The sequence below is a fragment of the Notamacropus eugenii genome, chromosome 1 (assembly GCF_028372415.1).
Source record: "Notamacropus eugenii isolate mMacEug1 chromosome 1, mMacEug1.pri_v2, whole genome shotgun sequence".
In the NCBI taxonomy this organism is placed as follows: Eukaryota; Metazoa; Chordata; class Mammalia; order Diprotodontia; family Macropodidae; genus Notamacropus; species Notamacropus eugenii.
In genome coordinates, this window is record NC_092872.1 from 689920923 (window position 1) to 689938983 (window position 18061).

Consider the following 18061-nt stretch of genomic DNA (forward strand, 5'->3'; position numbering starts at 1 on the left):
AAGACAATGGTTTCCAATAGCCCAAAATATCCAGACAAAACTGGTTCAACTTCTGACAGTATCTTTATTTACCATTTTTAACTTTCTTCAGTCTCAGGAAAGGGTTAATTAATAGCTTTCTCATATCAGAAAAAGACAGGACCGTCAGGGCTTTTGAGTTTTGCAAAAATTCTTTGTGCCCCCAGGAATTCTTCATCTATCAATTCACAGCATGAAAACAATCACATTATGTTCTTCCAAGGGCTGGCAAAGATGGGATTGAGACTGATGGTTTTTAAATGAGCAGAATTTGCTGATCTGGCCCAGAAAAGAATCTTTACTATTAGGAAATGGTATTTGTAAGAGGGGAGTTAGGCACAGTCCACAGAAGCCTCCCTTTGTGAATGTGCCTTTAAACTCTGGGGCAGACCGCTTAGCTCTTCTGAATTCACTGCAGGACACACAGTTCAGCAGCCTTGGACTTAGCTGGCAAGCATTGGACAACGCAGCAAAAGGCAACAGTTTCCTCTCACCATAGCTTCGCAGGAGCTAGAAATGCAAAGTTGATTAGTGACCATCTAGTCCCATCTTTCCTTTTACAGATAAGGAAACTGACTCCCGAAAGGACAAGTGTTTTGACCAACATCTCATGGCAAATAAGTGAATATAAATTTAATACTTTTTAATTCTATATTGCCACCATATATATCACTTTAAAGGTTCCTCTTCCACAATGCTTATGCCCTCTTCCACAAGCCATTTACTACTGGAGATATGTTAGCAGTGGGAAAAAAAAAAATAATGCAATCGTGCTATGGAATAGAAATTATTTTTAAATGATTTTTAAACTATTTTAGAAGAATGCATGTATTAATACAAATAATTTAAATTATGTATTTATCTAATCTAATGGAGAATTTACTTGGACTTCCTGCTTAGGTCATATCTTGAAAGACAAGATGGCATAGTGGTTTACATGGTAGACAGTAGATGTGGAACCAGAAAGACTCAGTTCAAATGCAAAATCAGACACTTGCAAATTTTTTGACCCTTGGCAAGTTACACGACTTCTCCAAGTCTTTGTTTCTTCATCTATAATATGGGGATAAATTTGTTTTGTATATAAAATAAGATGTTGTAGTTAAATGTCTTTGCAAACATCTGAATGCTATATAAATAAATATCAGCTCATATTAGCTTGTGATTTTAAATATGCTTGAAGTCATTATGTTAAAGTTCATAAAATCTATTTTATAATTCAAATTTTTGTTAATACTTTAGTTAGACCAACCTTATTATTCTTAGTCAAAATCATAGACTATCGAAGCAGAAAAGAATCTCAACAGTCACTAAAATCATAGAATATCAAAGAATATCTCAACAGTCACAACAGTCCCTCTAACAGTCACTAAATTCAAACCCTACCTAAAGCAGAAATTTCCTAGCCAATATTCCCAAGAAGTTATTATGTAGTTAGCTCTTGAGCACCTCTGTTTGTCAAGAATTCACTATCTTTAAAACAGTTCATTCCATTTGGACATTGTTTTGTTAGGAACTTCTTTAAAATAAGTCAAAATTCACTGTGCTTTGACTTCTCTCTATTATTCCCCTTATGGAGATATAGAAATTTCCCTGATAGAATGTTATCCATATAGGGAACTCCCAGGTGAGGAAATGCCCTCTACAGATTTAGGTTGGCAACTTTTCTGCATCTTTGAGTCTTAGTGATTTGTATGTCTTCCCCAGGATCATACAGATAGAAACGCGTCCAAGGTAGGCCTTGAACAAAAGTCTTCTAAGCAATGAAAATTGCTTTTAATATATTATTCCATGTTTGGCTCTCTGTGAATAAGCAAAACAATTCTTTTTCCTCATTATAACGACTTATATACACCATATATGGAGATAGACACTTGTGTTCCTCTAATTTTCTTCTATCAAGTTGTATACAATCCACAAACATAAGAACTTTCACTGATGATAAGAATATGGCAGCTATAACCTCATCTGTCTCTGTCAGGGTCAACTAAAATCTGACTGAAACAATTAATTATATTACCAGGAAGACTATCCCAAGGGGCCCCCTTCCTCCTTTATCTTCCCCTTTCACCTTTTGTCTCCTTGCCATGGCTATCCAGAGCTCATTTGGGGCTACTCAACAGCTCACGTTGATTGGATGAGATGGGAGAACTTGTCAACTTTATTACTTCTCATGAGATGTAGGATGACCAGGCCTTACCATCTGCCCTACCTCTATACCCTTCAGAAACCACATTGCCATCTCACCTACTGACTTTATCTAAGGTTTTGTCAGTCTTTATTCTATATATACCCTTAGGTCTTGGGAGACTTTCCATCTGCCCTGCAGCTAAATTACCTTTTGTTTCCTGTTCTCTCCCCAAGTTAAAGTGTGAAGTCTTTGAAAGCTCTTGGTATCAATATCTCTATTCCTAGTTATTGCAATACACTAATATTTAATAATGAATTTTATTCATTGAATCATTCATTTATTCTATAATTCATTCACTGCTTGTTCAAATAGTCTCATCCTTTACAATAATGCTTCAAAAGTTCGAAGACTGGTATTATCATGCCATAACCTTCTCTTCTCCAGAATAAAGCAATCTCCATTTCTGTACCTAAATCTCAAACGGCATGTTTTCCGTTTTCCTCATCTTTCTGGTTGACCTCCTGTGAATACGTTCCAATTTGTCAAAGTCTTTACTGAGATGCATTAACCAGAACTGCCAGAAATTAATCAGAAGAGGTCTGTGTAACTTAGAAAAACCTTGTAAATAGTAAGAAAATGGCGTTATTAAATTGTCTAGTCAGTTCAATAATTATTTATTACGATTCTCATAAATTCCAGACACTGTGATAAATAATAAGAATGTAAATAAAAAGTTAAAATAAAAATAATCCCTGCTGTCATGAAGTTTATATTCTAATGAGGCAAAACAACATATAAAAGGAAGCTGAGAAGGATGTGCTGAGGGACTGATGAGAGTGAATGCGAAGGAAGAAGTTCAGAGTCAATAGAACATCCTAGAGAGGAATGTTGATGTAAACATGACTGACCTGGAGAAACTTCCTTAAAAATGAAATTATTACAAGAATCCTGCCATTGGAACAAAGATATGGAATGGTGCTTTAGGATGAGAAGAGTCCTGCAACATGGCAGAGAAATAAATCTGTAGATTCAGCAATGTAACATGAAGAAAAATGTAGCAAAAGAGGAAAATATATATATATGTGTATATGTACATATGTATGTGTGTATGTATATATATACATATTAATTTTTCATCAAATAATAATTTAATATGGTTCTATTTTATGAGCACAGTAGTGATGTATGTGCTTTTATTGACACTAGATTGATTCAGAATGTATATTCCTTCCACTCTGAAGCTGGATCACCTTGAGTTTCCATGTTTAGTTAGTCTGTTCATTTGACTTCTGAATTTTATGCTATACACATGACTCATTGATCTCTTTTGTTATATTTTTAATTCTGTCACTTTTTAGCATGAATATTACTTCAAGGAAATACACAAAGGGATAGTTCATATAGAACACACTGTAGTGACTATCAGGGACATCCCAACCACTTTTGATGTAGAAAAGTCAAGTATTTCAAGAATCATAAGAAAATGTAGACATCATAGAAAATGATGAGAAAAAATTGGCATTATGCAAAAGATAGATCAAGTAATGCTGGGGGGAAGGGTGAAGACAAGGAAATGAAAGGAAAGACTTTCTGTCTTAGAATTTAATTCTATTGTTCTATTGTTGTCTCTGTTTTATTGTCTAAGTCTCTTGAATTTTGAGGTAAAAGGAAACAAATCAACAACAACAATTTATATGGATTATTTCAAGCTGGTGCATCCTTCAGCATCTCCAACCACCATCTTTGAAGGACAACATATTATAGGTAATCCTGAGGCCTCACCAGCATCAGAGTTTTCCAACAATATTGACAAAAGTCTCAACAAACTCTCCTTTGGTTTTTCAGAGGGTGATCAAGGTAGAAAGGTTTATAGCAGTATCGTACCTCACATCACCATTTGACACAGTTGAAGGCAAGATTCAGGTCAAAAATGTTTTAGTTTTAAGAATTTTATTTGCTTTTTAGTATTTATGGCCTTATGAATTTCACGTGTTATGAAAAGGTAAATATTTGATTTTTTTAAAATTGAGATGTTAACACAAAAGTTCACATAATTCTAGGAAATTACCAGCAAGAAAGATGTTTTGTATGTTACCAATTTTATTCTGTGTACTGCATTTTATGGGTTATTTCATTGTTACTCTGTTAAGAAAAGTCCTTATTATAATAATTAAGGTTTTGTTATAAAGAATTGTATGAGAAAAGTATATTTTTAGCAATCTCTAGCAAAAAAGAATACAGTTTTTGTTGGTTGCAGAAAAATAACCCCCATTTGCTATAGGCTCAGTGTATAAGAATTCACATTTTTCACTGTCATGCAGTTTTTTAGGAATATTACCCCCACAAAAGTTGAGGAGTTATAAAGCAAAGGTTAGGGGAGGGATTATAGGACTGGGAAGTCACAGAGCAGAGGGAGCCTTAGGGCTTTTCCAAGAAGCATTGATTTGATTACTGTTCCCAGAGGAAGAGGTGAGAAGTTCACAGTAGAGGAGGCAGGAAATGATAGACAGCTTATGTGTGTGTGTGTGTGTGTGTGTGTGTGTGTGTGTGTGTGTGTGTGTGTGTGTGTATATATATGTATATATATATATATACATATATATATATGTATATATATGTATATATGTATATATATATACATATATATATAGAACACATTTATATTAATTATCTGTATAGCCTAGCTTAGTGTTTATAGGGTCAGGGGATTGTAGCTCTAGACTTGATAGAGGCATTAAAGGTCATCTTCTCCAACTTTCTCATTTAACAAAAAAAAAAAAAAAAGAAACTGAAGATCAAGGTGAGGGGAATAAAGATGACTTGAAGGAAAAAACTATTTTTCTTCCTCTTTCTTTCCTTCTTTCTTTCTTCCTCTCTTCCTTCTTTTCTTTTCTCTTCCCCTTTTCTTGCTTTCTCTCTATTTATTTTTTCTTCTTCTTTCTTTTATTCCTGTTTTCCTTTCTTTCCTTTATCTTTCCTTATTCTTCTTCTTTCTTCCTTTTCTCCTTCCTTTCTTCCTTCTCTCCATCCTTGCTTTTCTTTCTTTTCTTTCTCCCCTTCCTGCCTTCTCTTTGTCTTCCTTATCTTTTTTTCTTCCTACCTTCTCTTTTCCCATCCATTCCTTTTTCTTTCCATGCTTTCTTTCTTTCTTCTTTATCTCCTGTCTTCCTTCCTTCCTCCCTTCTGTCCTTCCTTCCTTCCTTTCTTCCTTCTTTTGTTTTCTTTTTCATAGCCCAGCACTTAACACAATGCCTGTACCATAAAAATATTTAATAAATACTTTTTTGACTAACTAGTGTCAGATAAGGTCTTTGCTCTCAGGTAACTTACATATAAGTGTCAAAACAAGTCAATGCATAGTCACAGCTTCTCAGCTTAATATTGCTTCTGAATACATGCTTTTCAAGAAGAGTTTAGTACAGGGAGAAATGTGCATGTGCTGCAATAGTAGGATATAGAGGAGATAAGGCTTTAGAGGAGTTACAAAAGATATGGAAATATGGAGGTAAGGCGTTAGGGCACTGAGAATAGAGGGAAAAGTGTGAGCAACAGCCCAGGTCCTGATAAGATCATGAAATGCTCCCTGAGACATTAAGAAAAGAAAAACAACAGGAAAAAAAAGTTACAGCAAAAAAAAAAAATAAAACAAACATCCAGGTAGAGGAGTTTGGCCTTTCATTTATAGACCAGGGAGTATCTCTTAAAGTTCTTGAGCAGGGCAAGAGGAGTAGGGGTGGGGGTGGAGGGTGGACAGGGACATGGTCAAATCTGTTTTTTGTGGGGAAAGATTATTTTAAAAGGTGTATGAAGGACATATGAAAGAAGTGAGTATAAGAAGCAGATGGCAGGAAGCTATTTCATGCTAGCAGAAAAAAAAAAAACTGTGACCATATATTAGCTATAAGATAGGAGTGTATTTCATTAAGAATTGTTTTGTCTTTAAACTGGCAAGGTATTCTGATCAAAAGCTAATTTGGTTTTGTTCAGGGAATTCCTATTTATTTTAGGAAATCTTCCACTAGTGGTTTCCAATTCCCTAGATTTAAAACTGCCTGAATTAATTTAGAATAGTCAAACAACTGAAGAATCATATTTCAACAATTTGACAAATAACTGATCTAATCCAGTGATTCAGGCAATGCTGAAGAAAAATCTAAAATGACCTAGATCATAACAGTTCTTTGAGTTATTGACAGGTGGAATGTGATTTTACTTGACTGTCTATCTAATGCAAATCTAAAATAATGGCTTGGGGTATCTGGAGAAATGGATTCCTATTCTACCTAGTTTGCTTTCCTGTGAGATTACTTTAGGCCATACTATGCTCCCAAATCTCAGTTTTTTCATCAGTAGATTGGGAATAATATTTCTCTTATCTATCTCATAGAGTTATTTGGACAATTAAAAGAGAAAACTGATGTAAAACGCTTTGTAACTCTCCAGCATAGAAGTACACATTTTACTTGCTTACTTTTTGTTTATCTCTCTTCCATATTTGGAAGTTTACTTTAATCTCCTTCCTCAGCACCCCCCCCCCCCCCCGAATCCTGGTCAAAGAATGTATGTTCCTTAAAGATAAAGATGTTTTGTTTTGCTTTTCCTGTGTATGTTTTTTTTTTTTCTTTTTATATTACCATTTCCTAACAGAATGCTCTTCACCCAACAGGCATTTAATAAATATGCGAATTGGATTAGATAGATAGTAGTGAATGAATGAATGAATGAATGAATGAATGAATGAATGAATGAATGAATGAATAAAAACATTATAAGTGATATAGGTCTAAATACAAACCACCCCTGAATATAAGTTCTATGGAAACTGCTACTAAGTACAAACTTATAGATTAGAGATGCACAGAGAAGTAAGGTAAATAGACAGACAGACAGATGATAGATAGATAGATAGATAGATAGATAGATAGATAGATAGATAGATAGATAGATAGAGAAGTCGATCGACCCTGGTAACAAACTGCAATTCCATATTTGACCCCTACCTATTATAATGGGAGATGACTGGCAAGGCAGATGAAACATATCCAGAGTTAATTATGCAGTTAGATTTTGTACAAGCCAAAGAAGTGTGACCCATATTTAGACAAATATGATAAATAGTAGCTATTATTCATAGTTTCTGCCACTCAAGCCCAATTAATCATTCACAATGTGAGGGTGGGACAGTAGCAAAATAAGGCGAAGCCAGGTAGGATAATGTATAATGGGGGCAACCATGTCTTGAGGTACAATTACAATCACTATGAAGGCCCAGTAGGAATCCTGAAAGATAAGCTAATTGTATCATTATTCCAGATTAGTTTGGGTTACTATACCATAAAGCTAGTGCTTTACGAATTCAAGAAATAGAAGGCCACGATAGGATATCCCTGTTCAGAACTATCATGACACATGACAGTGGAGCAAGTGAGGTTCCTTCACAGTCTGACAACAGAAAAAGATAAGGCATATTAGGAAAAATTAGAAATGTCAATATGCTACTTGCTGAAAAAGTTTGGTTTTTGCATCATCATCATCATCATCACTATTATCATTATACTGGTTTTTAGTTTCTTTGGGAAAATAGAGAAAACTCTTGATTATAACAAAAATAATATGTGAAATAAGTTTTAATAATCTTTCACAATTCCAAATTGGAGGGGATTAGATAGTATAAAACAAAATGCACCCATTTTTTAAAAATAGGAGCTAGATACAGAAATGGTCATTTTAGTTAGCCTAAAACAGAGATTTTTGTGTATCTGTTTATCTGTATGTATTGTAGACTACTAAGTCATTCTAGTGAAGCCTAAGAACTCATCAAAATATTTTTAAAAGCACAAAATAAAATATATGAGATTAGGAAATTGTATGGAAATTTGACTCATAAATATATATATATTTAAAAATCAGAGACCCCTTGAAAGGTAGACATCTACCCCTTGGGTATTTGTTGACCCCAATTTAAGATCCTAGATCAGGAGTTAACCTCTTTTTTTGTGAAGTGAAAATTATTGGTACCTAACTTAAGTTTGGCTTCATTAACGTACCCTATACCTTATGAATAGGAGACTAATAGGCATATTTCCAGAAAGTATTCACACTCAGCATTCCATTGATTTCTGCAAAAATAACATGATTCCATGAAGCTGGTCACCATCTTTTAGCAGAAGTGCTCAACTCATTTTGTCTTTTCTGTAAAATTCCATCTAAAGTGGAATAAAAAAGATTATCATTTAAGACAAATTTAACTTCTATCAGTCATATTTAGTGTTCAGAATCCTATGCTAAGAACTGGAGAACACGGTCAAAAAGAGAGATGGAAGGAATCAAGCAGGGATTGATGTATCATACACACACCCACACCCTCCCCCCCCCCCCCACACACACTGTTTCTGTGAGTCAGTGAAAACTGCTTTGTCTGGTATGGCTTCAGCAAACAGAATCTTTGTATGCTAAGGCTCAATGGACCCAGAGAGTGGCCATTGCTCTCTGCCTCCCAGCTCCTTGCTAGATGGGATACAGTTAAAATTAAGTTTTCTAAGATTCTGACTGCCATTCATCCACATTTCAAATTAGAAAAATCAGAAAAATATCATGACTTTAGTAGTCCAGAATATCCCACTGCTTCACCTTCATTGGTGAGGGATTATTCTCTTTTTAGTGCCAAGTAAAACTCTAAATTAGTTTAACTTCTGATAGTGTGTGTGTGTGTGTGTGTGTGTGTGTGTGTGTGTATTTTCTGGGGAGGGGGGAAATTTGATCAGAGTATTCAATCTTCCAAGCGCATAGTCCACCACCCTACACTTGATGCTGGAGCCAAGGGAAGGAACCCTCACCTATACTATTTCCCGTCGCCATATATGTTCCTTCCATGGCTGCCACCACTGTGCGTCAATATCTCCCTTTGGGATCAGCTCCCTCCTTTCTTACCCTGTAATAACTGCAGTGACCAGCACTAAGCAAGTGTATGAGAAAGATGGAATATGCTACATTCAGTCAAACCGGTAAATTCATTACTGATAGGGTGGAGGACATAAAAAAGATCAATAAAGGTTTTCTAGAAGATGTAGTATTTTCCAGGGCTTTAAAGAAAGGAGAAAAATTCAGCAGCTGATGAGAATGAGGAAGGACATAATAGATATTGGGAATAATATGAACATAGGTAGACAGACAGAAAAACAATGTGAGAGAGAATAATTTAATTTGGTTAGATCACATTATTCATATAAGGGGGAAAAAGACAAAAGAGGATGACAACAGATAACCAAGATCATAATTAACTGAATAAGGAGACAAAAACGTAATAAATAAAAAAAATTCTTAGAGTGAGCCCACAAAGATGTGTGTGTGTGTGTGTGTGTGTGTGTGTGTGTGTGTGTAATTTGATTATTATAGGAAAAGTGAGAATTGGAAAAGATGATGATAGTGAATCAAGAAGAATGGGTCATAGATACTGAAAAAAAGTATTAGAATTGTAGAATAGTTAGAAGGGATCTTAGAAGATATCAGTGTCAGACTCAAATAGAAACAGAAGAACCTTATCTGTACATACAATTCTTTGTAACTATATACTGATTTAGATTGAAAATGAATTGTTAGCTATATCTTATATTTTTATTTATTTTGTTAACTATATTTCTATTTTAATCTGATTCAGCACAAACTAGTGAGGGCTGTAGCCCTTCTGTTTGATCTAATTTAAGTCAATGTCATATCCAACAAGTGGTCATCTAGCTTTTAGATAAAGACCTCCGGTGGCAGAGAACTGCATCCCAAGTCATTCTACCTTGTCTTGAACAACTTGTTCAGAAGTTTGTATTGTGCTGAGATGAAATCAACCTTTCTCTGACTTTCCCCTTCTGGTCTCAGTTCTGCCTTCTAGGGACAAGCTGAATAATTAAAATCTCCACACTGAAATCCTTCACATACTTCAGGCAATCAACAATCATTTATTAACTACTACATTTCCAGTATTAGTCATTTCAAGATTGTCATCATATAACTGACCTAGTCTTTTCTACATTTTGTTACAAACATCCCTGGTTAATAGATCATAAGATGAAAAATCACAGAATAGTGGACCTAGACTTGAAAATCTTCCTAACTGGTTTCCCTGTGTCATGTCTCTCTCCTCTGCCATAGGTTCTCCAGAAAAATTTCAAATTGCTTTTGTTTGTTTTCAGTAAATTTAGTAAATTGTTTAGTAAAATTTAGTTTTAGTAAAATTAGTAAATTTAGTAAAGTCTAACCACAGTCATATGCTCAAGAAACTCCAATGGTTTGTTATTACCTCCTATATAAAAACTGTATAAATACCTCTTTTGCATGTAAAGCTCTTCATTGTGATATAAGAAATCATAAGCTCAATGATCTTAGAAAAAACTTAAGACTTCTGAAGCTTTTCCAAGTTTATCATAGACTAACCTCCAAAAATCTATTCTTTTTCTCCCTGGGCACTTTGCCTCCCCCTTTATACCTGTTAGTTTGCATATTTGAATGTTTCCTTTGGTTTCTGACCTAAGAAACTGTACTACTTGTGTCCTGTACCTGACATTCTATCTCTTGTTTTTCTGACCCATAATGTTCTCCATACTTGAAATGACATTTCTTTTCCCTTTTACCACTTACTATCCCAAGCTTCTTTAAAGGATCAAGTAAAATTCTCCTAGATAGAGACTATGCTGATTCACTTCTCAGTGAAATGGCAGGCAGACTACAGACAGACAGATATCATATGTACTTATGTTTACAATTTATTCTTCTACCCCCGCTAAAGAACATAAACTCCCAGAAGTCAGGTATGGTTTCATTTTTATTTGTGCACCCCCAGTGCTGACACACAGTAGGTTCTAAACAAATGTTTTTCAAATAAATGAATGGACGGGTGGATAAATTGGGGACTCAGTAGATAGTATTATTTGAAAAACTTCCAGGTATATTATTTTTTGCATGGAGGCTTGTTTATATTGGGGTTAAACACCATAAATTTAGCTGACTGCATTTTATTGATGAGCAAAGTGATCCCATGTGGATAGTGGATAGTCCTGGAAATCACTGAGCAGCTTTTAAAGAGACATTCTTGAAATATATTTGATAACAGGAGATTTACATTTAGTATTTTATGCCCCACTGTTTTTTATGTATTTTTTTGGTCAACAATGTTGCAGATACTCAAAACAGCATTGTTTGAACAATTTGTGTATGAAATACTTAGCATTTAGTCACAGTCCTCCAACCCCTATCTCCTCAGTAGAGATTTAATTTTAATTTGATTAATTTAAATTTAATTTTAATTTGAAAGTTGTTCATAGTGTTAGGTGGTATAATAGGTAGAATGCTAGAATTGGAACAATTGTTCTCCCCATTATATGCAGTTTCCCTCATCCTGTGCTCCCCCTGGAAACATGACATAATTCTAGTCATGCGACCTGTGTTCTTGATTCAGAAATTTTCTACTCCTTCATCTATTTGGATGCTTTCTTTCTTGACATCTATAATTCTCACAAATTCTCATTCTGTTTATCAATTTCATTGCCCTTTCATCTCCTACAGGGTCTGAGGACTGCTCCTCTCCCTTCACTTCTAGCTGTGCGGGCTCTGAAATTCACGCAACTCTATTTGCTTTACTCCCACATCAAGCACCAACCTAGTAAGTTATGAGGTTTGGAAGATAAAAAGTCAGTTGAATGATAAAAATAATGAAAGTTTCCTGGGGGTTGATCAAACCAGTCTGTCAACAACAAATAGGATATTTCCAAACAGATGCAGGAAATATTGGCCCAAAGACAGAATAAGAGGGAAAAGAGGAATAACAGGAATTGATCAAACTCAAAGGATACTAGAACTAGAAAGGGTCTTATAGATAATATTGTTCAACTCCCTGACCCATGAATGGATCCTGGAAGTGATGCCAGCCAATTCTTTATTAAAAGCAATTCTAGGGAGGGAGGTCACTGTTATATTCAGGAAACAAAAAACGAACACAGAAAGGGTCTCAAAGAACTAAGAATTGTATATAGAAGCATGTTGGATGTAAATCGGCTTTTGTTCTCATATTTGAATGCTTTTGTGTGGCTTACAGGCAATGAGGGCTTGACTAAGAAAAATAATTACAATTTACATTACAATGTACTTCAAATATTATTGTAAAGGATCCAGGCTGCAACCATTTAAAGTAATTAGAGAGTTCCAGTATCCTTATCTCTATTTTGAAAAAAAAAAAAAAAAAAACAAAAGAAAAAAACCTGGAATTCAGAGAAACAAAGAAATTTTCCCAAGTCATACAGTGACTCTGTGATCCATTGAGAAATCAAAGACAGAGTGATGCCCTTTCTCTGGTGCTTAGAGATGTGCCAGTAATTGACCATACAGTTAGCCTCAAAGGATAAGTTCTGGTCCTAGAGTGTTGTCAAATCATGCCTGATTCATCGTGACCTCATTTGGGGTTTTCTTGGTAAAGATACTGGAGTGATTTGTCATTTACTTCTCTGGCTCATTTTACAGATGAGGAAACTGAGGCAAACAGGGTTAAGTGACTTGGTTGGGGTCATATAGCTAGTAAGTGTTTGAGGTCACATTTGAACTCAGGTCTTCCTAATCCAGGCCTGGAGCTCTATCCACTGTGCCACTTAGTTGTCAGTTCTAGAGTACTGAGACAAAGTGGGAAGCAGGTTGATTGTGACTCTACATGGAGTAGGATCATAGAGCTAGAAGGAACGCCAGAGGTTGTCTAATCCAAACCCTTCATTTTAGAGATGAAATTGGTGCCCAGTAATTTTCAATGACCTGTACAGGGTCACATAGTTTGTAAAATATAGAGACATGAATGGCGGTTAGCATGATGAAGAATATAAGGTCTTTGAGGGCATTCACCATATTTGTTTTGTCTTTGTACCTTAGTTCAGTGCTTTGCATGTAGTAGACACTAAATAAATGTTTATTTAATTTGATTAGATGGAAGAAGCCAACATTTTATTGGCAGGCAGATTCTGACCTTGAATGCTTTAGGAAGGGATCTGGTTTTTTTTCCCCTGAAGAAAAAAGGAAAAAGAGAAAGCACAGAGGAATGTCTTAAATAGTGATTTTAATATAGGGTAAAATGATCACTATCTTTTAAAATCTGGCTATAACTTCCATAGTGTTTATCTTGCTACAATGTTAGGAAATGAATGAGTCATTCAAACTACATTCAGGACATATCCCTGGTCTATAGGCAGTGGGGGAGAGGGGATAAAGTATTGGGCTTGGTGCACAGATTTTATTTCCAGATCGACCGCCTACCTAAAAATCTAGATTTGGTCACAACCTTTTACTGCTGTGGCTTCCTTTTTCTCACCTATAAAATGGGAATAAAATGTACGCATAACCCACCTACAATGATATTTGTGAGGACCAAATGAAGTGATATATAAACTGGTCAGGCTTCTCAGAGTGGTGCGGAGGAAATTCATCCAGGTGGTATGGAAGAAATAGCTAGGTAGGGGCAGGAATATGGAAGTCTGTCAGTTGGAGTTTGACCTTGATCACTGTTTGATCCTTGGCAAGTCACTTCATAAATTCAGTTTTCTAAAAAAAAATCTGGAATAACAATACTGTTACTATCATATTTCTTGTTCTGCTGCTAACACTTTTATATTTCAAAAGGGCTTTTATTTTGTCAGTGTGACTCTTCCTTTACACTGATGTAGATGCCAGCTCCTCCCTAACTTAGCAAATGACTTTAAAAAATGGTAAATAGAAAAAAAGAACACATATCATTTGGCCAATTTTCTGATGAGATTGCATCAATGATAATCAATAACAATAAATAACAATAACTACTACTACTTCTAAAATTAATCTGAACAACTCATTTATACATATTACACTTGCCTTTCTATCATAGTTATGCATGCAAATATCTTTGACCAATATTGAAGTGAAAGTTTTTGAGAGAAGATTGCGTATCAAAGATAATAATTACTATATGAATTCATCACCTAACATAGTCTTCCTTCTTTTCCTCCCTTCTCATCCTCTTTCCCTTTCCTTCTTCCTTCCCACCCTTACTCTGTTTCTTCCCTCTTTTTCTCTCTTCCTCCTAACCTTCCTTCTTTCTACAACCATTCATCCACTAATTCAGTAGACCATACAATGAAAACATTACTGGGACAGAACAGAGAGATAAATAGATAGATAGACAGGTAAGAAGAAATGTAACATTCTGTGTTATACATCTACATATTCATATATATGTATACATGCTTAAGTATACACATATTTATGTATTCCATATTAAATTGAATATTAAATTCTGTACTAGAATGTGCTGTTTTAAATTGAGATCATAATATATAGCTCTCATATGTATCCATTGCTATACTGATATTAGGGCACCCTGAAATGATGAGTGAGAATATACAAACACACATACATGTAAAATATATACACATATACACATGTGTATATATATATATATGCACACACATGTGTGTAGGTGTACATATGAAGATGTAGATCTATATCGTATATATCTATATATAGGCATATAGATATACTCCGAAGTGCTGCATAAATTATGTATGCCTATAATTTGTGCAGCTTTTGGATATACAAACTACTTTTCTCATACCACCCCTCTGAGGGAGGCAATAAAAGTATTATTTCTATTTTGCAGATGAAAATTTAAACACCAGAAGTTGAAAAAGGTCACTCAGAGGCATATATAGTAGGTAACAGGAGTAAAGACTGAATCAGCAGTCTCTTAACTCTAATACAGGGGCCCTTACAATTAGACCATACTAACTCAGTGCATTGGCCTGTTCATTGCCACCGTTTCTAATTAAATAAAGGTCTTTGACTTAATGAACATTTCCGATCTGCTCATTTCTCAGAACCTTTTTGAAGCAGCACCCCCTCTTTATCATCATGGGCTTCCTTTCCTACCAAAGCTGAGATCAAAACCATTTATCATTCTATCTTTGTCAGTGGTTGCTAGCCGTAGCTTCCCTTGGTCATCCCTGACGGGATATGCCTACATTGTTTTTTAGAAGACTCCCATCTGGAGAGCTAATTTGTTCCTGCTCCCCTCAGGTGCCACAGACTGCTGAGCTATCACTCAGGCACGTAGAAGCCATTCAACCTAAATAATTAAATTAAATGCTTACTGACATTGAAGAGACAGAAGAAACATTATCATGATCCCAAAGACTTTCTCAAGTCCCTCAAGAAAGTCACAGAATATTAGTATAGAGACACATGATATATTCAGAACTGAAAGGATGGCAAAATAGGATTTTTACCCATGTGACATCAAGTGTAGCTTAGTGATAATAGACATTCAAGACTGTAATCATTCATTGCCCTCTGATACTTCAGTAGATCCATGATCTTATGGTCATTGATGACTCCTATAAAGTCTTCTATGAAAGGCCCACTCAATATCCTGGAGATTTTCTGATGGTTCTCTTAACTGTGATATGGTTCAAGTCTAAATATTATTCTCTTTGTCATTCCTCTCTCTAGATGCATGACTGACTTACATCTCTTTTTGCTTATACATGATTTCTGTAACGATGTTCATTCTGTCACTTCTTGAATACAAGTTATTGTTGTTTATATGTGATTGCCTACATAAGCCCATCATTTCAGCGAGCCCAGTTGGCAAGGGTGTATTCAAACATTATATACCATGGACTCAATTTATTGCAGCCCATTCTAGAATGAAATTGAATTTAACAGGAATACATCTTGTATCTCTGTAAGGATAGAAAGAAGAAAGGAAGGAAACTAGCAAGGAAGGAAGGCGAGAAGGGAAAAAAGGGAGAGAGGAAGAAAGGAAAGAAACATTTTAGAGTATTTATTATTTGCCAGGTATTGTGGTTAAGTCCTTTATAAATATTGCTCTTGAAAATTATGTGTATTATCCTTCTTGTATATTGAAACTAAATTAAATCCCATGGGGATTTAATTACTAAAAATAAATCCTTCTGATAACAGCCAATTTTTCTGTAGTATTCATTAAAACAATTGATTAAGTAATTAATTTATAAAAAATAATTTAATTAAATATTACTACTTCCATTTTGCAGGTAAGAAAACTGAGGTTGAGAGTTTAAGTAATTTGCCTGGTAATATAGTTAATAGCTAACAGAATTAATAGTTATTTTCGTTTACTGACTAAAAGTACTGTGTTTTTTTTTTCATTATGCAGTTTTTTGTATACAACATATTTAAAGATAGCATTATACCATGGCTCTAATGCAGGGGTTCTTAACCTTTCTTATCATTAAAGATTTTGGAGAAATGTATGAGTCACTTGTCAAAATGAGGAGGGAATGGTAAAATTCAGTAAGAGAGTAGAAGAAACATTTTTTTAAATCCAAATTCACAAACTCCATGAAATCTATTCACCTGTCCTTAATGGGTCCATGGGCTCCTGGTTAAGAACCTTTGATCTAAAGCATTCCAATATCTTCTCAGTGTAAATTTCATTGCCTTAATATTTTAAAATAATAACCCATGTCATAAAGACAAAAGTCCTGAAAACTGCAGTTAGTGAGACACAAAAAGACAGGTAGAGGAATCAATTTATTCTCCCCAAACCCCCCTTTTAATGGGAAATTGTAGTACAAGGTAAGCCACGTACTGTTGGGGGGAAAAAAGCCTATCCAGGAAGAAAAGGAACTGTTGGTTATATCTTCAAATAACTTGTGCAAAGTAGTAGACTACTTCTTATACTCTAAAATATAAAGACATCTATTATGTTATTTGATCCTTACAAAAATCTTGTGTTATATGCAGACATTTTTTAATCATTAATATTTCATAGATCAAGAAACCCAAGACAGGAGAGTAGAATTATTTTGCTTAAGTTGATGTAGTACTCAATGGCAAAAGTATTCTCTGAATAGTTTTCTGAAAGTGTTAATTCTTCAAATTATCTTCTATTTATTTGTCTTTATACCTATCATACCTGACAGGATACTCCCAGAACCAGTCTTCACTAATATGTTTTCTACTTTAAAACGGGACTTTTGTTTGCGTGCTTTGCATAAAGCAATTATTTCACAAATATCAGTAGACTAAAATTGTAGATAAGAAGACAAACCTACTAAAATATAAAGGGATTATCCTAGAACTACCAGGATAAGAGTACGAAGAAGTAATATGTCTATGTCTTCAATTGGGAGCAACAGGAGTCAAGTAGAAGATTTCAGAAAATATGTATTTAGTAAAATGAGTAGAAGGAGTTTCCTGAAAATTAATCACAAGATAGCCTCTAACTACCACTTTCTCTAATACATCCATCATATCTTTGCTAAATTAATTTTCCTGAGCTTTGGATTTAATCATGTCACTTCCTGGCTCAAAAAAGAGTTCAATCACTCTCCAAAAAGTGAATAAGTGACATACACTTTAAGTCAAGGCAATGGATCAAAGTTGGGTCAAGAGATATAATATTTTATAGTACTCAGTACAATGACTGAAACATAGTAGATGCCTTAAAAATGCTTATATGCCTCTCAGTACCCATTCAAACAATTTGCAACCAAGTGAGACCTTAACTTCCAAATCAGCAAAGTTTTTCAATTTAATGAAAAATAAATTTGGTGCCTAACAAGCATTCAATAAAATCTGGATAATTGACTTGCTGATTGAATATCATTTAATAATCATACTATGTATGGATGGAGGTGGTGGTACAGGGAGGGTTACAATCAAGAAAAAAATGACATAGTTTTTGATAGAACTTTCAGTCACACAGGAATTTGACATACACAAATCTCTATAATGTAAATTAAAATATAAAGAATTCATGAATCAAACAGAAAGGCACAAAGTATCTGAGGAAGATGGGATCAGTTCCCAATGAAAGTTTCAGGGAAGACTTCATGGAGGAGCTGACATTTAACTGGGGCTTTAAAGGAAAAA